This window comes from Leucopleurus acutus (genome assembly GCF_964270905.1).
Source record: "Leucopleurus acutus genome assembly, chromosome: 4".
Lineage (NCBI taxonomy): Eukaryota > Metazoa > Chordata > Mammalia > Artiodactyla > Delphinidae > Leucopleurus > Leucopleurus acutus.
This window is the reverse complement of record NC_139146.1, coordinates 76200164-76224703: the sequence shown is the minus strand read 5'-3', so window position 1 is coordinate 76224703 and position 24540 is coordinate 76200164. Positions and strand designations below refer to the sequence as shown.

The following is a 24540-nucleotide window of genomic DNA, read 5'->3' as shown; positions in this document are numbered from 1 at the left end:
GGCTCTCAGGCCACAGAGCCTTCCTCGCGAGAACTTACGAGATTAGACGCGAGAGGAGGAGCCGAAGTGCGACGCTGACAAATGACAGCTCTCAGGTAGTCTCTACTGTTTTGCGCACATCTGGGGCCACAGAGCACGTGAGAAAAGGTGGCTCAGCCCCTTTTGCCCACGCCCGCGTTTCTCATGCTGCCCACGGGCCTCACTCATAGGCTGCTATGCAGCTTCCTGCGGGGATCCACTCCCACGATAGCGCGCCATGGCCTCCGGGAGACGCTCCTCGAGAAGAGATGTGCGGCCAACTCCTCCTCCCTGTACCCATCCGGCCTGGGATGTGGGCTTCCCCGTGGCGCGACAGCGACTGGGGATAACCAAGGAAGGGCTGACATGGAGGAGAGTTTTGTGTTCCCCGAGTACGTCCCGGATTCGGAGCCCGCAGTGACCCTCCAGGACCAGCTGCGGGAGCTGCAGCAGCGGCAGGAAGAGGAGGAGCGACGGTGCTGCAGCGGCGGGAGGAGCGGTGGCAGCAGGAACTACGGAACTCCCGGCAGATGCACCCGGACCGTGTGCCAGCGCTGCTGACTGCTGGTGTTTCACCGGCGCGCCCTGCACCTGCAGGTGAGCCGCGAGCAGTACCTGGAGCTGGTGACCGCCGCGCTGCGGAGGCCCAAGCTCGCCCTGGTGCTGTACATGATGGACCTGCTTGATCTGCCCGACGCCCTGCTGCCGCACCTGCCCGCGCCGGTGGGCCCCAAGCAGCTGATCTTGCTGGGAAACAAGGTGAACCTGCTGCCCCTGGATACTCCCGGCTACCGACAGCGGCTCCAGGAGCGACTGTGGAACAACTGTGCCCGCGCCGGGCTCCTGCCGCCCCCTGGCTACCGAAGGCCACAACACCCCAGCGGGGACCGGCCACGGGACGAGCAGAAGAAAGCGAATCCTTCGCCCAAGTCCAGCACGATGCTCAGAGACGTGCGGCTCATCAGCTTCAAGACTGGCTATGGAGTCGAAGAGTTTGATCTCCGCGCTCCAGCGTTCCTGACGCTACCGCGGCGACGTCTACGTGGTTGGCACCACCAACGCTGGCAAGTGCACTCTCTTCTACACGCTTCTGGAGTCCGATTACTGCATCGCCAAGGGCGCCGAAGCTATAGACCAGATGGTGAGCCTTAGGGCGCCAGTCGTTTTCTGAGACGCTGGGAGTCTGATCGTGGTTCAGGCACCTAATCCTATATCTTTCATTAATGTCCACCAGGGACTGGCTGGAGCCTTCACTTTAAAAATTATCTACCTACTTTGGTCACATTTCTCTTCTGTGTCAGTTTAGTGCTTGGAAATTCAGTATATGTTGTAGTAACTTTCCAACATAAATAATTAGAGTACTTCTATGTACCAGTCCCTCTTCTAGGCACTGTATGTGAACCAGATGACAAAGTAGTTTCTGTTATCTTGGAGGTTTCCCTCGTAGCTTTAGTTCTTTGTATATTTCTCCGGAAAATCCTTCTTTCACTTTCTACACCTAGCTTCACCCCTCACTTTCTCTTCAGATCTTGAGTTTACTCATGAGATTACTATACAGATTTAACATTTGAATAATTCACTAATGCAATATGATGTGTGGCTTCGCTGAGAAGAAATGTCAAATATGTGGCTTTAAGAAACGTCTGTGGTAACTGCAGAATGGGTGCTTCTATGGCCCTGTTTGCCATAGAAGGCAAAACTAAATACTTCGTTTGTTCCTTTGAAACCAGTATTTAACTTTGAAAAGCTGTTTTTCTCTGTAGAGAACTTTAGTTGACTTATACACACAGCAGTTTTATACTGGTTGGTAGTTTTTCATTGTATAAAATAAGTTCCTTCTTCCTTTCTTAAGGAAAATCAGTGAACGTGGCTTACAGTTGTGGCTTCCAACTTCCTTCCCATTCACATTACTTCATTGGACAAGGCGGACACTGTATATCAGAAGCACGGGGGTCATACGTTACTCAAGGTGAGGCAACATGCTTTGATGGTTGTATAGTTAGGTTAACACACCCTGTAATAGTCCCACGGCCCTGCTAAAAAAGACTTTGTTGGACAGAACCAACTTTGTTACACCATCAGCTAGCTCTCCCCGACCTTGTTCACCTTGAGGATTTTGGCTATAAATTGAGGTGGGCTCTTATAGAAAAGTGATGTTGGATTGGACTGATCCTAGAATAGTGACAGAGCTGGGTTTTCTCTAGGTGACACTGTCCAATATTGTAGCGCCATGCGCCTATTTAAATAAGTTAATTAAAATGAAATAAACTTTAAAATTTAGTTCTTCCCTTGCACTAGCCACTTTTCAACTGCCCAGCGGTCACATCATTGCAGAAAGTTGTGCTGTATACTGTGAGTGAAGAGCTCTAAGTTACAGATTTTCTCACAACTGGGTGATGCTACTGGCATCTAGTGGGTGGAAGCCAGAGATGATGCTAAACATAATGCAATGCACAAGACAGTACCTCACAACACAGAATTATCTGGTCCAAAATATGAGTAGTGCTGAGTTGAGAAGCCCTTGTATGAGTGGAAAAGCTCTCCTCCGAGGTTCTTAATCTCAGGCACTTAGAGGTTATCGTACCTCTTCTCTCCTGCTTTACTTGCTCCTTCCTTTCACCTGTTAAGGAGTGTGTTAAAATTTCTCTGACCTTTAAAAAACAAAACAAAACTCAGTGTCCCACTCGTTCCACCTCTTTACAATCAAGCTTACTCCTCACGTCCCATGCTCTGCAGTCCCTGTTGTGCCCTTTCTATGCCACTGAAATTGTTCCAAGTTCACCAGAGACTGAATGAGGCCTGTTTACAGATCTTTAACCAGACATGGGTATACACTGTTGGCTGGTGTGTAGTGTATGATAGTTAAGATCTCTGGAGCCAAGCTGGGTCCAAATCCTGCTCTGCTCCACCACTCAACGAAGCTGTGTGACTTTAGGTAAGTTTCCTTTACCCCTCTCTGTTGTACCTACACCACGAGGTTGTGGAGAAGATCAAGTGCAAGGGGACTGTTGTCACTGCTACGTAAGTATTTGTGGTGATGAAGATTATGGGACATACCTACTGCAAAAATAGCAGGTACGTCCAATGAAGAGGTGATTTACCATTAATTAATGCTCATACAACTGAAAATAAGTCAAAACACAAAATACACACCCACCCTTCAACAAGGATAAAACCAACCTGACTTGGGAAGTAAATGCTTCTTTCTCTCTGGATTTCCTAAGAAAGCCAGAGTGAAATTAAAACTCCATCGAAATAACTGCCCTAAAGTTAATACTCCAGAGACATGTGGGATTTTCAGGGTAGGGCTCCACCCCCATGCATCTGTGTAGTCTTCAGAGTGGACTCACTGATACTTCTCAAAACAACACTGAGGCTTCTCTCCCGGTGTAATACAAATGGTTTCTTGGGCTGCTCTGTGGCTTACCCTTGCCTTCTGGTTTTCTTACTCACCTCCCAAGTCAAAGTCAATCCTGCCTCCTAATTATCACTGAGTCCAGCCTCATAGTCCAAACTGTAATCTACTTTCTTTAGGCTGTTTTGATATCCTTAGGTATTTTCCCAGCTTCCTGTTTTACTGCCTTCTGCCCACCCTCACCCCACAACAGCTGTAGTTCTCAACCAGGGTTGATTCTTACCTCAAGGGAACATTTCACAAAGACTGGAGGCGTTTTTGGTTTTCACAACTTGGTGGATGCTGAGTAGAGGCTGCTAAAAATTGTGCAATGCACAGGACAGCCTCCCGAGACAAAGAATTATTTGGCCCAAAAGGTCAATAGTGCTGAGGTTGAGAAACCCTGCACTACGCAGATTTTTCCAAAATACAAAGCAGGCCACAGTATTCTTTTTTGATTCTTTTCTCTTTCCTGCTTATAATTCCTTGGTAGTTCCACATTACTGAGAGAAGTCTAAACTGATAGCCTCATCACTAATGCACACACACACATAACATACTCTGCACAGTTAAACTACAGTTCTCTGAACTCATTATCCTTTTTCCAACTTCCGTGTCTGTACATGATACTAACCCAGGATACCTTCCCACTGAATAACTTTAATCTATTTTTCAAATTCTGCTCTTCATTAATGTTTTCCTTGACCAAACCACGTTCATTACTTCCTTCACAATCACAGTACTTAGTACATGCCTCTCATCACGTTTCTTACCTTGTAATTTATTTACTTGCTGTTTCCACCTTCTGATCTCCTCGGCGGTAGGGACCATACAGAACATACTGTAATAGCTATCTTTGTGTCCTTAGTGCTAAACACGGAGAGATCTGTTAATAAACAGGTAAATTATTATCCAGTTACTTCCAATTCATGGAAACACCTGTAAACATAGACGCTGAATCTTACCCATTATCCATGTACCCTTGAGAGGTGATGAGGCAGGGATTAATCTCTGTGTCCAGCCAGGCCTGTAAGAACTAAGGTATTTGGAAGGATGTTGCTTTAATTGCCCAAAATTATTGTGTCTAAAGCTTTATGGAAGACTGTAAAAACTGTAAGCTAATAAAGCAAGATTCTGCTGTCTGGAGGTTACCACCAGATGGATGCCCACATGGGGCCCTTGTCACTGGGATCTATAGGCTTCATCCCATCACAGAGCTCCCGGGTTTTTCATTTGACCTAGAAGACTGTAAAAACTGTAAGCTAATAAAGCAAGATTCTGCTGTCTGGAGGTTACCACCAGATGGATGCCCACATGGGGCCCTTGTCACTGGGATCTATAGGCTTCATCCCATCACAGAGCTCCCGGGTTTTTCATTTGACCTAGAAGTGATTTGAGGATTCAACAGTTGAATGTTTAAAAGGATTTTATTCTTGATACCTGTACAGTATTATCAGTGCCTTACTTAATATTAGAGTTATCAGGGGTTTAATTTGAACCTCCAAATATCTTCATCTCCTTCCAATGGAAGGTTCCAATGGGTGGAGAAGAAAGAATGGCAGGATTTCCTCCTCTTGTTGCTGAAGACATCACATTAGATGAAGGACTTGGGGAATCTGAAGCAGTGGCTGACATCAAGTTCTCCTCTGCAGGTAATTTTACACCAAGCACTTTTTTTTCTTTTTTAATTTGGCCGCACCACGCGGCATGTGGGATCTTAGCTCCCTGACCAGGGATTGAACCCGCACCCCCTGTAATAGAAGCACGGAGTCTTATCGACTGGACCGCCAGGGAGGTCCCTACACCAAGCACTTTTTAAAAGGTGAATAAAGTAGCCTTACTGACCTTTAGTATATTTTTATACAGATGTGCCTTAACTGACATAAGCTGAATATTTTAAGAAATACATACTAGATTATTCATAAGATGTAACCTACTCTGAAAATAAATCTGTACCTTTTCACAAATGCATTGTATGCTTTTAAAAAATAGAGTGAAAGACAGCAGTAGCCTCCCTTGGATTTCCATTTTGAGCTGTGTTTGGTGTTTTTAATAAGATAGTTGCTAACACCACCTGTGTTCTGCCATGTTCTTGCATAGGCTGGGTAGCAGTAACGCCGCAGTTTAAGGACAAACTGCACCTCCGAGGCTACACACCTCAAGGAACAGTTCTGACGGTCCGGTGCCCATTCTTGCCACATGTAGTTAACATCAAAGGAGAGCGTGTCCAGAGAAGCGTGGCCTATAAAACCAAAAAGCCTCCTGCCCTTGTGTACAATCTGCAGAAAAAGAAAAAAAGATAAATATATGAAGCTAACCTGTTCACACTGAAGATTAACGATATAGAACATACTGTATACATTGCATTGCATTAAATATTGCTATAATAAAACCTTCCGCCACCCTTTTTAAGCTACCAAGGACCGTGCCAGTTTTTAATGAATTGAGTTTGTAAACAGAAGTTATTTTTTGCTGGGTACATATATGTGTGTATCTGTGATTCAGATATACCTAAGAAGGAGTTCTGTTGAATTCAGGTTTCTCCTACTATATTTTTAATGAAACCAGATGGCATTTCTAATTTGGAGTCTAGTTGAGAGAGCAGCTTAGCCGTTGGCATATGAAAAAATGGCAGAAAATCAATGTCTCCAAAATACATGGGCTGAAATGAGATAAAAGCGAGTAACTAAGGTGGTTGCTCAAGTTGTCAGAAAATCAATGTCTCCAAAATACATGGGCTGAAATGAGATAAAAGCGAGTAACTAAGGTGGTTGCTCAAGTTGTCATCCTTTCGCAATGGCAAAAAGAGAAGAGAGTGAAGAGCGTGCAGCTCCCCTACTGAAAAGAAGGGGGAAGTGCTGGAAGTTGCTCACATCACAGCGTCCATTGGTCAACACTTACATGGCCACACCCCCCATGGGGAAGCTGGAGGATGTAGAGGGAAATGGGGATTTCGGACTTGCATTACTTAAGGGAAGAAGGGGAGAATGGAAACGGGAAAACAAGTAGAAGTTTCCCTTACATAATCTAAAAGGGCCTGAAAATCTTAGAAAAGAATTCATGTTAAAGTTTTCTGGCATTCAGTTTCTTCTGCAAGGATCAGAGCACTTTAACCATTTTATCAACATTTGCCTGTAAACACTGTATAACATTACATCAGTCAGAAGTCTTTACCTTTCTGTATTCCTAAATGAGTAAGTGGCACTAGAGCTGTGGACAATGAACTGGCCAGCCAAGTCCAAGATCCCAATGTTGAGATAAAAGCTCGTGGAGTAAGGTGGCCTGAAACGCAGATCCATGAGCTTCCTATAGACTCAGGTTTAGCATGAACTTTTTAAAAAAATAAATTTATTTTATTTTGGCTGCGCTGGATCTTCGTTGCTGCGTGTGGGCTTTCTCTAGTTGGGGCGAGCGGGGGCTACTCTTCATTGCGGTGCACAGGCTTCTCATTGCGGTGGCTTCTCTTGTTGCGGAGCACGGGCTCTAGGCGCACGGGCTTCAGTAGTTGTGGCACGTGGGCTCAGTAGTTGTAGCTCGCAGGCTCTAGAGCGCAGGCTCAGTAGTTGTGGTGCATGGGCTTAGTTGCTCCGTGGCATGTGGGATCTTCCTGGACCAGGGCTCGAACCCGGGTTCCCTGCACTGGCAGGCGTATTTTTAACCACTGAGACACCAGGGAAGCCCTAACATGAACTTCTTAATAGTCCCATGTTCTCTGTCAACGAGTACACTCTAGCTCCCTTCTCACTAAGTAAGGATAAACGGTCAGTGTTTTAAAATGCAACTTGTCAAAACTTTGTAGATCTCACTTTCATTGGGTTTCAAAGTGAATACTACTGACATCTTGGGAAAGGTAGTTCTTTATGTGCATCCTTCATTCCCAGATATGAAAGGCCAGGAGCAACTTCCCAGCCCCATCCCTCATCGTGATAGTTGAGAAGTACCCCTGACGTTTCCAGACCCACCCTCTAGAGGGCGGTAGCTTCCCAAGTTGAGAAAATGATTGGTAGTCGATTTCTAGTTTATTTTGGAGAGAGTGAAATAGTTAATTTTACAAGTTAAAATTGTGACCATTATATTTCTATCTACTGTTTATAGTTTGGAGCTAGGCCTGAATCTTTAGATAAAATGAAGAAAATATGGTAAACTTAGCATCTGTGGAAAAATACAGAATCCAAAAACTGATACTGTACTTACCCTGAAAACTTATAATGTATTTTAGAGAGCAGAATATTTCTCCCTCCTTATCTTCTCTCTAGGCTTTTAGACCTCTCAACCAGCAAAGATTCCACTTTTAAATGTTCATAACTTATATTCTCAGGTTTTTCTTACCTGTAAAATTCAATGGTTATGTTTTGACTGAGGCATATCTAAAGATGTTCCAAGGTACTTTGCTAGCAATTTCAAACAGTGCAATTTACTAAGTAAGTTTCAGTCTCCCTGGTTGTATTTAGTCTCTTTGGGTCATCATTTTCTCATTTGTAAAATGGGGGAACGACAGCAGATATTTCAGTCCTAACATTTTATGATTCTCAGCAAAAACAGGCAGGAAAGCCAGGAAACGGTGGTTACAATACCTCAGACAGAAAAGGCCCTCAGACCTCAGACAACTGTGCCTAGACAGCTGAGAACTGGTGCTAGGATCTGCTATTAATTTACACCACATTCTGCCAACCTAATGCAGCCCAGGATCACTGCTGTTCTATCCAATTGACCCACAATGGATTTTGGTTTAAGAAAGTTCTCTTACTGTGTTGGTTTCTGAGCATACGTCAGCTTACTGATACTCCTTAATCCATTGATCTTAGTGTGAAGAGTGCCCTCCCATCATTAATCATTTACACTATGACAGCATGCAGGAATTAGTAAAGAGTAGAAATTAATGGCAAGGTGTCAGTACAGCCCCCTCATGTCCACAGAACAGAAGTTGTTTTGAGGGGCTAGAAAATGATTTAGTAACTTTATACCAGTTGGTTCTGCAGCCTTGTTGTGTTCAGCATGTCACCCCTTTTGTATTCATGACACCTTAAAAGGAAGAAAATATGTGCCATCGAAGAGTTTTTTGACTTCTATGTGATATTAAATATGCATTTTTATTTTTTAAAGTTCCATCATATCTTTCTTCCCCTCTTTAAAACAGGAGCATTTCCTTCAAAGTTACTGAGACAAAGTGAAGTTTAAACATTTTGCATTTTTAATCACCATAAACAGCAAGCCCTCCTAATCATTAGGTCTTTACTGTGTAGTTCCGCAGAGTCTAAATTTGTTTATGTTACATGCAACAATTCCCATGACAACCAAGGAAAAGTGGAGCACAGATGCAATCCTGTGTGCCTGTGTTTCTTGATCACTCAGACGCTTTTGCAAAATGGAAATCAAGGCTAGTTTCCTGCAGATGACTAACTTGGAGCTCCACCTGTGCCAGACATGGCAGAGCTGTTAATCACTGAGTAGGCACCCAGCACTGAAGCTGAGGCGAGCTGTTTTGTAGATGGCCTCTGACCATTTACCCTGGCATCCCTCCCACTTGGCTCTGTCTTGTGGAGCAATAGAATCATTTCCATTCTTTCTCAGAATGTTCCATTTTCTCTTGGCGGCTCTCCTCCTCCCCGGGGGATTGTTTTCTCTCAACTGTCAAAGAGTAGTGCTTAAACAATAAAAACAAAACTTCAGACTCATGTGAATCCAATAGATAGCACCTCTGCCTGCTCTTAATGTCTCTGTCATGTTGTCTGCCCCACTGATGCCCTGTAGTGGGTGGGAATGGCTAAAGATTAACATTTTAACGTCATGTAGGAATGCCGCCTCACTTTTCCCCTTCATGTCAAAGACCATCGATATTCTCTCATTTAATACAGGAGTTTCATGATCTGATTATTAAGTCTAGACCATCCTTAAAACACTTTGCAGAAGCTTCCTTTTGCTTCTCAAACAATTATCAGAATTTACCTTCTGGCTAATCAACCTAGTGGAAGAATTTGATCATAATATTCTCACTGGTAGGTGCAATAGGTATGATGCTTAATCACAGTCAGTCAGTACCTCTGGCCAGTAACTGTGGTAAATCTGAGAAAACTGAGGCCACACACGCACACACACAAAGACACACATGCTAGAGAACACATCATCAGATGATTTTGGACATGAGAGACTGCCAAGATCCTTTCTAATTTTTCAGTAAGTCCCTCGAAAATAGCCAGCATTCAATGCATGAATGAATGAATTAGGAGGAAGAGGGGACTTTTTTGTTTTGGGAGTTGGTTTTTGCCTTCCCTGAAAAATAGCAATAGAGCAGACTTAAATTTGCTTAGTAACTTGACATTTTTCTAGGGTTTCTTCCTGTACTGCCTAAAGACAGTACCTCAGGACAGTTGTATGTGAGACTTCGCAGCTGCTATGATCATGATAGCCCATATAGCTTCTTTTTATTCCTTTACATTCTTATAATAGTAATAATAGCTAACTCTTATTTAAGCAAGCACAATGAGCCTGGCGCTTTTAAGCACTTTACATGATTAACTGAATCCTTACAACAATCCCATGCAGGTGGTACTGTTATTACCTGCATTTGGAGATGAGGAAGCTAGGGAACACGTAACCAGCCCAGGGTCACACGATGAAGGAGTAATGGAGCTCTGATTCAAACAAACCCCAGCAGCCTAGCCACAGCACCCTGTGGGTTTGTTTAATTATACAGTAAAACTGACTTTTTTTTTCCCCTTTCGATGTACAGTTCTATGGAGTTTTAATATATGTACAAGTTAATTAACAACCACCATAATCAGGATACAAAACAGTTCCACCAGCACCCAGGTTTTAACCACCACATAATACTTCCTCTATATACTAGAACCCATTACAAGGCTAAAGGCAAGAAGGCAAGAAGTTTTCAACCTTAAGAGGTAAACGTGTTATCTTAGAAAAGAAAAGCAACCCACGTTGAAGACCTCAAAGGTTATGACACAATTTCCTTGGAAACCCTGTGTTACCGCCACTTAGTTCTCTTTCTATCTTCCTTTGAACCCTCCCATATACAACTCCAGCCTGAGAACATTTCTCAGAGCTAGGGGGTATGATGTGCTGCACCCTTGCTGTCTGACTTCAGCACTGCTGCCCAATCCTAAAGTGTCTCACTGTGACTTCCATGCTGTCTTACCATCTGAGGTAGTTTTAAATTGAAAGTGCTTTCATGGCTGGCTGGGAATCTTTTCACATTGCTAGTGAGCTTTGTCAAGTACCACGGACAGATCACAGCATGAGTGGAGATCCTGACCCACAATTCTGATGAAGAAAATAGGAAATTACGTATACAGGAAATTTGGAATGCAAACATCCAAAGAAACACACCAGTAAAGTATCCTAAAAAACAAAAACTGATATAAAGTCCTGATCCTGATGCTTTAAAAAGTGGAGTCATCTGCAGTTACAGAGCCAGAAGAGAGGTCAGCAGGCAGCAGCTTGACTTCTACATTTGTGCCTATAGCTGTGCTGGAAAATATGTTCTACTCAGAATTTACCACTTCTCATGAAGGTCTGTACTTGATCTGAGAACAAAACCATTGATGCAGCTCTACCCACCACCAGTCCCTCCCATCAGGAAACCTACACAAGCCATCCACCAAAGGGCAGACAGCAGAAACAAGAAGAACTACAATCCTGCAGCCTGTGGAACAAAAACCACATTCACAGAAAGATAGACAAGATGAAAAGGCAGAGGGCTATGGACCAGATGAAGGAACAAGATAAAACCCCACAAAAACTAAATGAAGTGGAGATAGGCAACCTGCCCAAAACAGAATTCAAAATAATGATAGTGAAGATGATCCAGGACCTCGGAAAAAGAATGGAGGCAAAGATTGAGAAGATGCAAGAAATGTTTAACAAACACCTAGAAGAATTAAAGAACAAACAGAGATAAACAATACAATAACTGAAATGAAAACTACACTAGAAGGAATCAATAGCAGAATAACTGAGACAGAAGAACGGATAAGTGACCTGGAAGAAAGAATGGTGGAATTCACTGCTGCGGAACAGAATAAATAAAAAAACAATGAAAAGAAATGAAGACAGCCTAAGAGACCTCTGGGACAACATTAAATGCAACAACATTCACATTACACTGGTCCCAGAAGGAGAAGAGAGAGAGAAAGGACCAGAGAAAATATTTGAAAAGATAATAGCTGAAAACTTCCCTAACATGGGAAAGGAAATAGCCACCCAAGTCCAGGAAGCGCAGCGAGCCCCATACAGGATAATCCCAAGGAGAAACATGCCGAGACACATAGTACTCAAATTGGCAAAAATTAAAAACAAAGAAAAATTACTGAAAGCAGCAAGGAAAAAATGACAAATAACATACAAGGGAACTCCCATAAGGTTAACAGCTGATTTCTCAGCAGAAACTCTACAAGCCAGAAGGGAGTGGCATGATATACTTAAAGTGATGAAAGGGAAGAACCTAAAACCAAGATTACTCTACCTGGCAAGGATCTCATTCAGATTCGATGGAGAAATCAAAAGCTTTACACACAAGCAAAAGCTAAGAGAATTCAGCACCACCAAACCAGCTCTACGACAAAGGCTAAAGGAACTTCTCTAAGTGGGAAACACAGGAGAAGAAAAGGACCTACAAAAACAAACCCAAAACAATTAAGAAAATGATAACAGGAACATACATATCGATAATTATCTTAAAAGTAAATGGACTAAATGCTCCAACCAAAAGACACAGGCTTGCTGAATGGATACAAAAGCAAGACCCATCTACATGCTGTCTACAAGAGACCCACTTCAGACCTAGGGACACATACAGACTGAAAGTGAGGAGATGGAAAAAGATATTCCATGCAAATGGAAATCAAAAGAAAGCTGGAGTAGCAATACTCATATCAGATAAAATAGACTTTAAAATAAAGAATGTTACAAAATACAAAGAAAGACACAACATAATGATCAAGGGATCAATCCAAGAAGAAGATATAACAAATATAAATATATATGCACCCAACATAGGAGCACCTCAATACAAAAGGCAACTGCTAACAGCTCTAAAAGAGGAAATTGACACTAACACAGTAATAGTGGGGGACTTTAACACCTCACTTACACCAATGGACAGATCATTCAAACAGAAAATTAATATGGAAACACAAGCTTTAAATAGACACAATAGACCAGATAGATTTAATTGATATTTATAGGACATTCCATCCAAAAACAGCTGACTACACTTTCTTATCAAGTGCGCACGGAACATTCTCTAGGATAGATCACATCTTGGGTCACAAATCAAGCCTCGGTAAATTTAAGAAAATTGAAATCATATCAAGCACCTTTTCTGACAACAACGCTATGACATTAGAAATCAATTACAGGGAAAAAAACATAAAAAACACAAACATACGGAGGCTAAACAATACGGTACTAAATAACCAAGAGGTCACTGAAGAAATCAAACAGGAAATCAAAAAATACCTAGAGACAAATGACAGTGAAAACACGACAATCCAAAACTATGGGATGCAGCAAAAGCAGTTCTATGAGGGAAGTTTATAGCTATACAAGCCTACCTCAAGAAACAAGAAAAATCTCAAATAAAAAATCTAACCTTACACCTAAAGGAACTAGAGAAAGAAGAACAAACAAACCCAAAGTTAGCAGAAGGAAAGAAATCATAAAGATCAGAGCAGAAATAAATGAAACAAAGAAAACAATAGCAAAGATCAATAAAACTAAAAAGCTGGTTCTTTGAGAAGATAAACAAAATTGACAAACCATTAGCCAGACTCATCAAGAAAAAGAGGGAGAGGACTCAAATCAATAAAATTAGAAATGAAAAAGGAAAAGTTACAACAGACACCGCAGAAATACAAAGCATCCTAAGAGACTACTACAAGCAACTCTGTGCCAATAAAATGGACAACCTGGAAGAAATGGACAAATTCTTAGAAAGGTATAGCCTTCCAAGACTGAACCAGGAAGAAATAGAAAATATGAACAGACCAATCACAAGTAATGAAATTGAAACTGTGATTAAAAATCTTCCAACAAACAAAAGCGCAGGACCAGATGGCTTCACAGGTGAATTCTATCAAACATTTAGAGAAGCGCTAACAGCCATTCTTCTCAAACTCTTCCAAAAAATTGCAGAGGAAGGAACGCTCCCAAACTCATTCTATGAGGCCACCATCACCCTGATACCAAAACCAGACAAAGATACTACAAAAAAAGAAAATTACAGACCAGTATCACTGTTGAATATAGATGCAAAAATCCTGAACAAAATACTAGCAAACAGAATCCAACGACACATTAAAAGGATCATACACCATCATCAGGTGGGATTTATCCCAGGGATGCAAGGATTCTTCAATATATGCAAATCAATGTGATACACCATATTAACAAACTGAAGAATAAAAACCATATGATCATCTCAATAGATGCAGAAAAAGCTTCTGACAAAATTCAACACAGATTTATGATAAAAACTCTCCAGAATGTGGGCATAGAGGGAACCTACCTCAACATAGTAAAGGCCATATATGACAAACCCAAAGCAAACATCATTCTCAATGGTGAAAAACTGAAAGCATTTCCTCTAAGATCAGGGACAAGACAAGGATGTCCACTCTCACCACTATTATTCAACAGAGTTTTGGAAGTCCTAGCCACAACAATCAGAGAAGAAAAAGAAATAAAGGGAATACAAATTGGAAAAGAAGTAGTAAAACTGTCACTGTTTGCAGATGACATGATACTATACATAGAGAATCCTAAAGATGCCACCAGAAAACTACTAGAGCTAATCAATGAATTTGGTAAAGTTGCAGGATATAAAATTATGCACAGAAATCTCTTGCATTACTATACAATAACAATGAAAGATCAGAAAGAGAAATTAAGGAAACCTTCCCATTTACCACTGCAACAAAAAGAATAAAATACCTAGGAATAAACCTACCTAGGGGTACTAAAGACCTGTATGCAGAAAACTATTAAGACACTGATGAAAGAAATTAAAGATGATACTAACAGATGGAGAGATATACCATGTTCTTGGATTGGAAGAATCAATACTGTGAAAATGACTATACTACCCAAAGCAATCTACAGATTCAGTGCAATCCCTATCAAATTACCAATGGCATTTTTTATGAAACTAGAACAAAAAATCGTAAAATTTGTATGGAGACACAAAAGACCCCGAATAGCCAAAGCAGTCTTGAGGGAAAAAAATGGAGCTGGAGGAATCAGACTCCCTGACTTCAGACTATACTACAAAGCTACAGTAATCAAGACAATATGGTACTGGAAAAAAAACAGAAACATAGATCAATGGAACAAGATAGAAAGCCCAGAGGTAAACCCACGCACTTATGGTCAACTAATCTATGACAAAGGAGGCAAGGATATACAATGGAGAAAAGACAGTCTCTTCAATAAATGGTGCTGGGAAAACTGGACAGCAACATGTAAAAGAATGAAATTAGAACCCTCGTTAACACCATACACAAAAATAAACTCAAAATGGATTCGAGACCTAAATGTAAGACCGGACACTATAAAACGCTTAGAGGAAAACATAGGAAGAACACTCTTTGACATAAATCACGAAAAGATCTTTTTTGATCCACTTCCTGAAGTAATGGAAATAAAAACAAAAATAAACAAATGGGACCTAATGAAACTTTGAAGTTTTTGCACAGCAAAGGAAACCATAAACGACGAAAAGAGAACCCTCAGAATGGGAGAAAATATTTGCAAATGAATCAACAGAAAAGGAGTAATCTCCAAAATATATAAACAGCCCATTCAGCTCAATATTAAAGAAACAAACAACCCAATCCAAAAATGGGCAGAAGACCTAAATATACATTTCTCCAAAGAAGACATACAGATGGCCAAGAAGCACATGAAAAGCTGCTCAACATCACTAATTATTAGAGAAATGCAAATCAAAACTACAATGAGGTATCACCTCACACCAGTTAGAATGGGCATCATCAGAAAATCTACAAACAACAAATGCTGGAGAGGGTGTGGAGAAAAGGGAACCCTCTTGCACTGTTGGTGGGTATGTAAATTTATACAGCCACTATGAAGAACAATATGGAGGTTCCTTAAAAAACTAAAAATAGAATTACCATATGACCCAGCAATCCCACTACTGGGCATATACCCAGAGAAAACTGTAATTCAAAAAGATGCATGAATTCCAATGTTCATTGCAGCACTATTTACAATAGCCAGGTCATGGAAGCAACCTAAATGCCCAACGACAGATGAATGGATAAATAAGTTGTGGTACATATACACAATGGAATATTACTCAGCCATAAAAAGGAATGAAATTGAGTCATTTCTTGAGACGTGGATGGATCTAGACACTGTCATACAGAGTGAAGTAAGTCAGAAAGAGAAAAACAAATATCGTATATTAATGCATGTATGTGGAACCTAGAAAAATGGTACAGATGAACCGGTTTGCAGGGCAGAAGTTGAGACCCAGATGTAGAGAACAAACGTATAGACACCAAAGGGGGAAAGCCGCGGGGGTGTAGGGATGGTGGTGTGCTGAATTGGGCGATTGGGATTGACATGTATACACTGATGTGTATAAAATTGATGACTAATAAGAACCTGCCCAAAAAAAAAAAACAAACAACGAAAAACCACTGATGGTAAAGGAGAAAAAAGGAAGTTCATTAAGTTTCTTATCAAAGAAACGGAGATGATTTTAAAAATTTCTGTAGTTGTATTTTAAGTAAACTAATGTAATGTTAAAAATATATATAAAGTCCTGATCTTATAAGTGACATAGAACTAGTAGTCCCTATTTATTCGCAAATCAAATACCTTCAAAAACCAAATTAATTTGGTTCTGAACTTGTTTAAATGGCCTTGCCTTTCGGCTTGAGCATTCATCCTGTTTCCTGTTCCTCTTCACATCTTAACTGATTTTCACTAAAAGGGGATCTTAGTTGCCCAACTAAAAGCTTTCTATTATCTCCAGTTTTCTCAACATTTAACATGTAGCCTAAAGAGATTTCTCATTTTCCACTGTTCACTTTAAACTTTATGGTTAAATATTCAACTGGAAGAAAAATTAGAGATATGGTGACCTCTTTCCATTAAATACTAGATAGAGATATATTTTACTGAAACACTTGCTAAGGAAAATGTCTTTTTCACTGGATGAAAAAGCTATTATGTAAAGTTAATTCCAAGAAATGTACTGAAAATTTACAGCATGGGAACTTGGATGAGACTATTCAACAAAAGAAAACAATGCTTAACAGTCCCACTTACCCACTAACTCCCCCATTCAGCCTGGCTTCTATCAGTTCTAGGTACAGTTGCTCGTTTGTCAATTGGAAATGCTTTTTTTTAACTAGACTGAAGGCATAATTAGGTTTCTACCCACATCTGTTGCTGAGTAACTAACCACCCCAAAACTTAGTGACTTCAAACAAGCTTCTATTTGCTCTTTAGTTTGGCAGTTTAATCTGGGCTCAGCTCAATGGTTCTCCCACTCTGTGGGGATATGCATTTGCAGATCTCACTCCATGTCGGGAGCTTCAGCTGGGATGGCTGTAATAACTTGGAAACCTGGGCCTTCTTGCATGGGTCCCTCTCTCTACCTATAATATCGTCCCAAAGTAGGCCAGTTCAGGCTTGTTCACAAGGTCATCGTGTTCAGAAAAAGCATGAGAGTAGAAGCTGCAAGGCCTCTGAAGCTCAGAGATCACGCAATGTCACTCTGCTGCATTCTACTGGTCAAAGCAAGTTGCAATGGCAGCACAGACTCAAGTTGATTGGAAGGCTGCAAAGAATCTGTAGCCACTTTCATCCATTACAAGGTTTCAGCATGTTCATCCCCTTGAGGAAAATGCAGTATAACATGCTATATATTCTGACCTATGTGAAGAAACTCCACTGTAAATTTATCAAATAAGAAATTTGATGCTGACTTAAATTTACCTCAGGAGTCAGATACATAGAACAGCTCATGACTGAGGAAAGGAAGGAACACAAGGCTGTGGGATTTTGATTTCATCATGAATCTTTTAGGAATAGTGTTTTAGTTGTGCATGTATTACTTTCATAAATTTAAAGTGAAAAAACAAATCCGTTCAGGTGCAAACCTAGGCAATCTCTACTCCCATCCTGACCCACCCTCATGGAGCACTTACTATCAGAAAGCTAAATCAGGAAGTCAGCTATCTGCATAGTCTCTGTTAGGGGAGGTAATGAGGACACAGAAATGAAGGAACTTAGTATCTCAAAGTAGTACCCTATTACTCTCCAAGAAGGAGAAAGGAGGTTTTAGGCAGAATCCAAGCTTAGGATCCTGAGGCCCTAGAAACTCTTCCTTTCTTTTCCTGGCTCTACAACCAGGGAGAGGAGTAGAGTGACATGGGGTTGAAAGTGATTTCAGAATCCTGCTCTTAGCATTGGCCACCTACCAGCATTTCTCCATCTCTGATGCCAAACAAGGAGACAGAAACCCACGTGGAGACATTTGTTGCTGTATGTCTCCACCACTCCCTATGGATTCTGAGAGACCAGGAGACAGGCACCTGATGCCAAGTGCCTGCAACTCAAGTGATATTCTAATAAATGGATCAAATGGGACAAATATCTGGGCCTACAATAAAGCAGGCTCACAGGGCCCAAGAACCAAGGACATTTAAAAATAAATGCCGCTCTTCTCTTTAAATTATATGTTCTTCTGTTTTCAAATAGTTACCCACAAATCAAAACTACAATGAAGTATCACCTCACACCGGTCAGAATGGCCATCGTTGAAAACTCCACAAACGGGACTTCCCTGGTGGCACACTGGTTAAGAATCCGCCTGCCAATGCAGGGTACATGGGTTTAAGCCCTGTCCAGGAAGATCCCACATGCCATGGAGCAACTAAGCCTGCGCACCACAACTACAGGAGCCTGCGTTCTAGAGCCTGCGAGCCACAACTACTGAAGCACCCACGCGCCTAGAGCCCGTGCTCCGCAACAAGAGAAGCCACCACAATGAGAAGCCCGTGCACCACAAAGAGTAGCCCCCACTCACCGCAGCTAGAGAAAAACCCACACGCAGCAACAAAGACCCAACACAGCCAAAAATAATTAATAATTAATTTTTTAAAAAACTACAAACATTAAATGCTGGAGAGTGTGTGGAGAAAAGGGAACCCTCCTACACTGTTGGTGGGAATGTAAATTGGTACAGCTGCTATGGAGGACAGTGTGGAGGTTCCCTTAAAAAAAAAAACAACTAAATATAGAACTACCGTATGATCCAGCAATACCACTGCTGGGCATATACCCAGAGAAAACTCTAATTCGAAAAGGTACATGCACCCCAATGTTCACAGCAGCACTATTTACAACAGCCAAGACATGGAAGCAACCTAAATGTTCATCGACAGAGGAATGGATAAAGAAGATGTGGTACATATATATACAATGGAATTATTACTCAGCCATAAAAAAGAATGAAACAATGCCATTGGCAGCAACAAGGATGGACCTAGAGATTACCATAGTAAGTAAAGTCAGACAGAGAAAGATAAATATCATATGATATTGCTTATATGTGGAATCTTGAAAAATGATACAAATGAACTTATTTACAAAACAGAAAGAGTCACACAGTAGAAAAACTTATGGTTACCAAGGGAAAAGGGAGGACGGGAAGGGATAAATTGTGAGATTGGGATTGACATATACACACTATATAAAATAGGTAACTAATAAGGACCTACTATATAGCACAGGGAACTCTACTCAATACTGTAATGACATATATGGGAAAAGAATCTTAAAGAGTGGAAATATGTATAATTGATTCACTTTGCTCTACAGCAGAAACTAGCACAACATTGGAAATCAACTACACTCCAATAAAAAATTTTAAAAATACTAATTATTTTTTAAAAAATAACTACCCACATAATATAGTCGCTTACCTAAAAATGCCAGCTTATGCTATCTCAGAACCGGGCATAAGTAGAATCAGGGAACAAGTGTATTACCCTACTTCACTTTCATCTCAAAAAGGTGAAGTTCATCTCACTACTGCTAGTAAACTACTCATGATCGTCAGTAAATATAAATTGGTTAGATGTTATGATAGAGAGAAGGCTGCTTAAAGAGTGACCTCTATATCATGTTAATATAATTAATACATTATCATAAATTGAGAACATTCAGATCAGGCTGAAATCCTTTTCACCACCACTCCTAATTTCCCCACATAAAATTCTTCACTTAATCAGAAAAGCAGTGTAACACAGACCTGCCACTTCCTACTTGTGTGACTTCAGGCCATTGGCTTGTCTGCAGGAAGCAAAGTGGGAATAACAATCTACTTTTTAGGGATGTTGAGAGGATTCAGAGTTAATGGGATGTGCTTAGAAGAGTGCCTGCTACTTAGAAAAGGACTACTCCTAGATGCTAATGTGGGATCTCCAGTTCTGTGCAAAATGTTTCCCGATTATTTCCGGTGTCCCCAGGGTTGGCTCCCGTGGGTCGTGAATAAGGCCAGCCTGCTCTTACGTGAAGTCAGCCATTTCCTTCCTCCCCAACAACAGCTCCCTTCAGTGGAAATTCATACTTGTGCACACAGGACACAGAGCAGAAACATGCAAGTCTCACCACTCCACTGCTGCTGCTACTAACCTACAGAAAAATCATGTTCATTAGTGTCCCTACCAAAGAGGCTATCTCAGCACTTCTGACACACTAGTGCAGATTCCTGCCCTTGCCTCTCTCTGGTCCCTGGGTACTGCAATCACTACAGCTACCTCTGCCACTGTTAACTGCAAGGCTTCATGCTTGCTACTAGGCAAACTTGCCTACCTTATTCTCAGTATCTGTAAGATGTGCTGTATATCATCAGAAAAATCTTTGGTCTTAAACGAATTGAAAGGGAAAAAAAGAAAAAAAAAATCTTTGTCCTGCCATGCAGATAAAACTCCTGCCGGGATCCCCACACTGGTCCACTAGACATGGCAAAATTCCAGCTACCATTGTAGCTCGTGCTCAAGCAGGGACCTCTGTCTTATTAACTTGCAATTCCTTAATCTACCATCATATGGAGAATTCATTTCCCCCCAGTAAAATTAGCTGAGTACCAAGGTGCTATTCCCCTATCACATCAATGGTGAATGTTAAATGAAAATGTTACTCATCATTCTGTTACTTTAAGCAACACTAAATTAAACATCCATCTTCTGTATTTAAAAAAAAAAAAAAAACCACCTTGAAATAGGGTACAAGACTTGATTACTATTAGCAAATCTAAAAGTTGTTCTACTTTAAGAACATAAGCATAAACATAACTTATGGGCTTCCTTGGTGGCGCAGTGGTTGAGAGTCCGCCTGCTGATGCAGGGGACACAGGTTCATGCCCCGGTCCGGGAAGATCCCACATGCCGCAGAACGGCTAGGCCCGTGAGCCATGGCTGCTGAGCCTGCGCGTCCGGAGCACAGGCTCCGCAACAGGAGAGGCCACAACGGTGAGAGGCCCGCGTACCACAAAAAACAAACAAACAAACAAAAAACATAACTTGTAAGGTTGTAAGATCCTTTGGATCCCCTGAACCACTCACTCCACTTGGTGTCCACTCTCAAAATACTTCCAGATGGTCAATTTTCACTATAATCAGTGATTAAACCATGATACTATGAAATATTATGCAACAGTTGTAAAGAATAAGGAAGGTCCTTAACTAGGACAAAGATCCTCAAATTCTACTCACTGCAGAATATCAATAACCTGAATTATGTAAAAAGCATAGAAATCAAGCATTTCAATATGCATACACATATGGAGGTTAAGAGTTAACAGCAGATCATTAACAGTAGTTAATTCTAGAGGAGAAACAAATGAAAGTAAGAGGATTAGTAGGAAGAGAGCTAGTCAGGATGAATTTTAACTTGCTTGAATTTTGAGTATGTAGTTGTACTTGCATTATGTCTTTTAAAAATTAGAGCACACCAAAAAAGAAATGAAAGGTGTGGTATTTTAAAATCAATACAAGAATTAAAACATCATTCTCTAAAATTGCCTTCTGGTGGTAGAATCTCTACCACTGGCAAATTTCTACTTGCAGTTTATCCCTTAAGGCATTCCATCAAGCTTTCATAACTTTTATTGACTGTTACGACTTAAGCACAGAGTAATGTAGTATTTCTGAGTTTCAGTCGTTCAGTGTGATACTCAAACTGTAATAGTCTCGTTTAGCTTAAAAGGGCACCCCCACCCCCGAACTGGGGTAAAGTAAATAACTCAGCACATGAAACAAGAACCTAGGTCTATGGGGAAAAGAGAAAGCTGTTTTTGACAGAGAATACCAGTTACCATAGAAGATATATAATTGACTTAAACAAAAATCAGTAGATGCTAAAATCAATGGCTGTGTTGAAGAATAAGATCGTTTCACTATATCATCCTACAGAATATTAATTATACATGGAAATAAAAACTTGCCGGTTGAGAAATGTGGTGGACAACATCTTAACCAAATAATAAAAGTTAACACAACCAATAATGGCATCATATGCCTTCTGATGTAATGCACCAGTACTTACTATTCCTGTGAAGATGCGTAACCTGAACTGAAGCATGAGGAAAACAATTAGAATAACCCAAATTAAGGAACATTCTTTAAACAGCTGGCATACGTTCTTCAAACTCTTAATGTTGTAAAGGACAAAAGCATAGAGTTGCTCCAAATTAAAGGAAACTGAAGAGATGTGACAACTAAATGCGATGAGGGATTAGGAACAGGGAGATTGTTGAAGGTTAATATTAAGACATTTGGCACACTCTGAATACAGACTGTGTATTAAAGACTACACCCATCTTTAAAGTCCTGAATTTCACCATTGTAAGAGAATGCCCTAATCCTTAAGAGATAAACTGAAGTATTCAGAGATGAACAGGTATGCTTGCAACTTAATTTCTGGGGGTCCACCACATAATACGTACATAATAGAAAGCAAATGTGAGTAGTGGATCACAATAAGGGGTACACAAGGGACTTCCTTGGTGATGCAGTGGTTAAGACTCCAAGCTCCCAAGGCAGGAGGCCCGGGTTCGATCCCTGGTCAGGGAACTAGATCCCACATGCATGCTGCAACTAAGAGTTCACATGCCACAACTAAGGAGCCGGCGAGCCACAACTAAGGAGCACACATGCTGCAACTAAGACCTGGCACTACCAAATAAATTAAATTAAAATTTTAAAAAATAATAAGAGGTACACAAGAATTCAGGGTACCATTTCTGTAACTTCTCTGTAAGTCTGAACCTTTCTCAAAATAAAGTTTCTTTTTTTAACTTATTTATCTGGCTGCGCTGGGTCTTAGCTGCAGCACACGGGATCTTCATAGCAGCATGTGGGATCTAGTGCCCTGACCAGGGATCAAATCCGGGCCCCCTGCATTGGGAGCACAGAGTCTTAACCACTGGACCACCAGGGAAGTCCCAAAATAAAGTTTCTTCACTAAGTCTCTTTCTCAAAACTTACTATTTCCTGCTACTTGGGTACTCCCCTTGACTTGTTAATGCACCCAGAAAAAAAAATCCTACTCTATGAACAGAGATTTCTGCATTATCAAAATCTTAAAATTACCACTACCATTGTATTATTAGTTGAAATCAAGGAAACACACACACACCAAGACACCACACACATAATTATTCTTGGCCTGGGCAATTAAAAACTATTTGCCTTTCCACGGGCCAGATACTGTTTTAGGTGCTTGAGGAAAGCAGTGAACACAAAAGCATTCTGACTGTTAATGGAGATTACAATATAGTTGAGTAAAGTAGTGGACACAAAAGCCCACATATAACATTAAAACTCCACTATTTTGCAAGACATGAAGACAAGCAGGTGGATTATACAATTTAATAATGTCAAATACAGGAAGCACACTATATATTTAAGGATACTTACTCTGTTATCTAGTGGAAAATGTCTTAATATTAAAACTACATGCCAAGCACTAGGCTAAGTGCTCAATAAGCATTTAACACTCAAAGCCACTCTATGGACAGAATGACCATATGCCCCCATTTTCTGGATGAAGAAAGAGGTTTAATAAAGTTAAAAATGATTTGCCCAGTTATAGTAGTAAGGAAGAGAGGCCCATTGTGAACCCAGCTCTAATTGCAAGGGCCACAGAGCACCTCATACAGCAAACATCGAAATCCTTTAAAAAGGCAATTTCATACCACAAACCTTCCCTGATTACCAAACATTAGCACATTGTTTTAGCAGCTTCACCAACCTGCCTTTATGGAGCTGAGGATGAGAGCTGTAGCGTACCCTAGAGATCATACCACTGTACCGTTAACACTACCTACAAACTAGTGTTAAGCCCTGACTGAGACCATGGGCAGAATACAAAGAAAGGATGGCCAAAAGTTAAGTGTAAACGGATGATACATATAAAAGTCATAACAGGGTGAGCCTCTGAGAAAGGAGTAGCAAGGGACTGGAGAAACACACTAATAACAATTCTTTCATTCCTTAAAATAACAAACCAAGTCACACATCAGTAACATTTATATATTCATGATCAATTTCCCATATATCCTTGCATTAGGCAGAAACTTACAGCTCCTCATCACTGATTCTACCATGCCAATAAAACAAATGCTTGGAAACTCATTTTGCTTTGTTCGTGATAAGGACTCTTGCAAGAGGCGGAAGCAAGAGGGGAAAGAGAGTGAATCACACTCATCGGTTCAACAAGAAATATCTATCCTTTCCTGACAGCTTCCAGGTCACTTGCTGCATCAGGACAGGATGCAATCCAGTTGTTTTGATGCTTTGCATCACTTTCCCTTTTCCCTAAAGTCCACAAAAACACCTAAGCCTTCAACATACAGCACTACTGTTTATGTGAACTAACAAAGGAAAGAGAACCTTACTAGGATGTGGCTTATCACTTTTTCATGGGTTTCATATTCTTCTCAGACTTCCACTGAATACAGTAAAATCCTTAAAATAGTGCCCGGGCTTTCTGTGAACATTCAATGTAACTCATTTTATTTTCTCTTCAGTGCATCTTTTTCCAATTATGAGTCAAAATTTACTAATACCAGG

General features: G+C 40.8%; 1 protein-coding gene and 1 pseudogene across 2 annotated transcripts in view; both read left to right on the top strand.

Moving 5' to 3' along the window:
- SPINK2 (serine peptidase inhibitor Kazal type 2) overlaps positions 1-24540 on the top strand; it is a gene marked incomplete at both ends in the record, with an annotated part of 208217 nt that overhangs the window by 80784 nt on the left and 102893 nt on the right.
- LOC309960725 (nitric oxide-associated protein 1-like) lies at positions 184-5745 on the top strand (annotated as a pseudogene). Its single transcript, XR_014327191.1, has 4 exons — positions 184-1159; positions 1886-1987; positions 4944-5064; positions 5513-5745. The product of XR_014327191.1 is annotated as a nitric oxide-associated protein 1-like (transcript).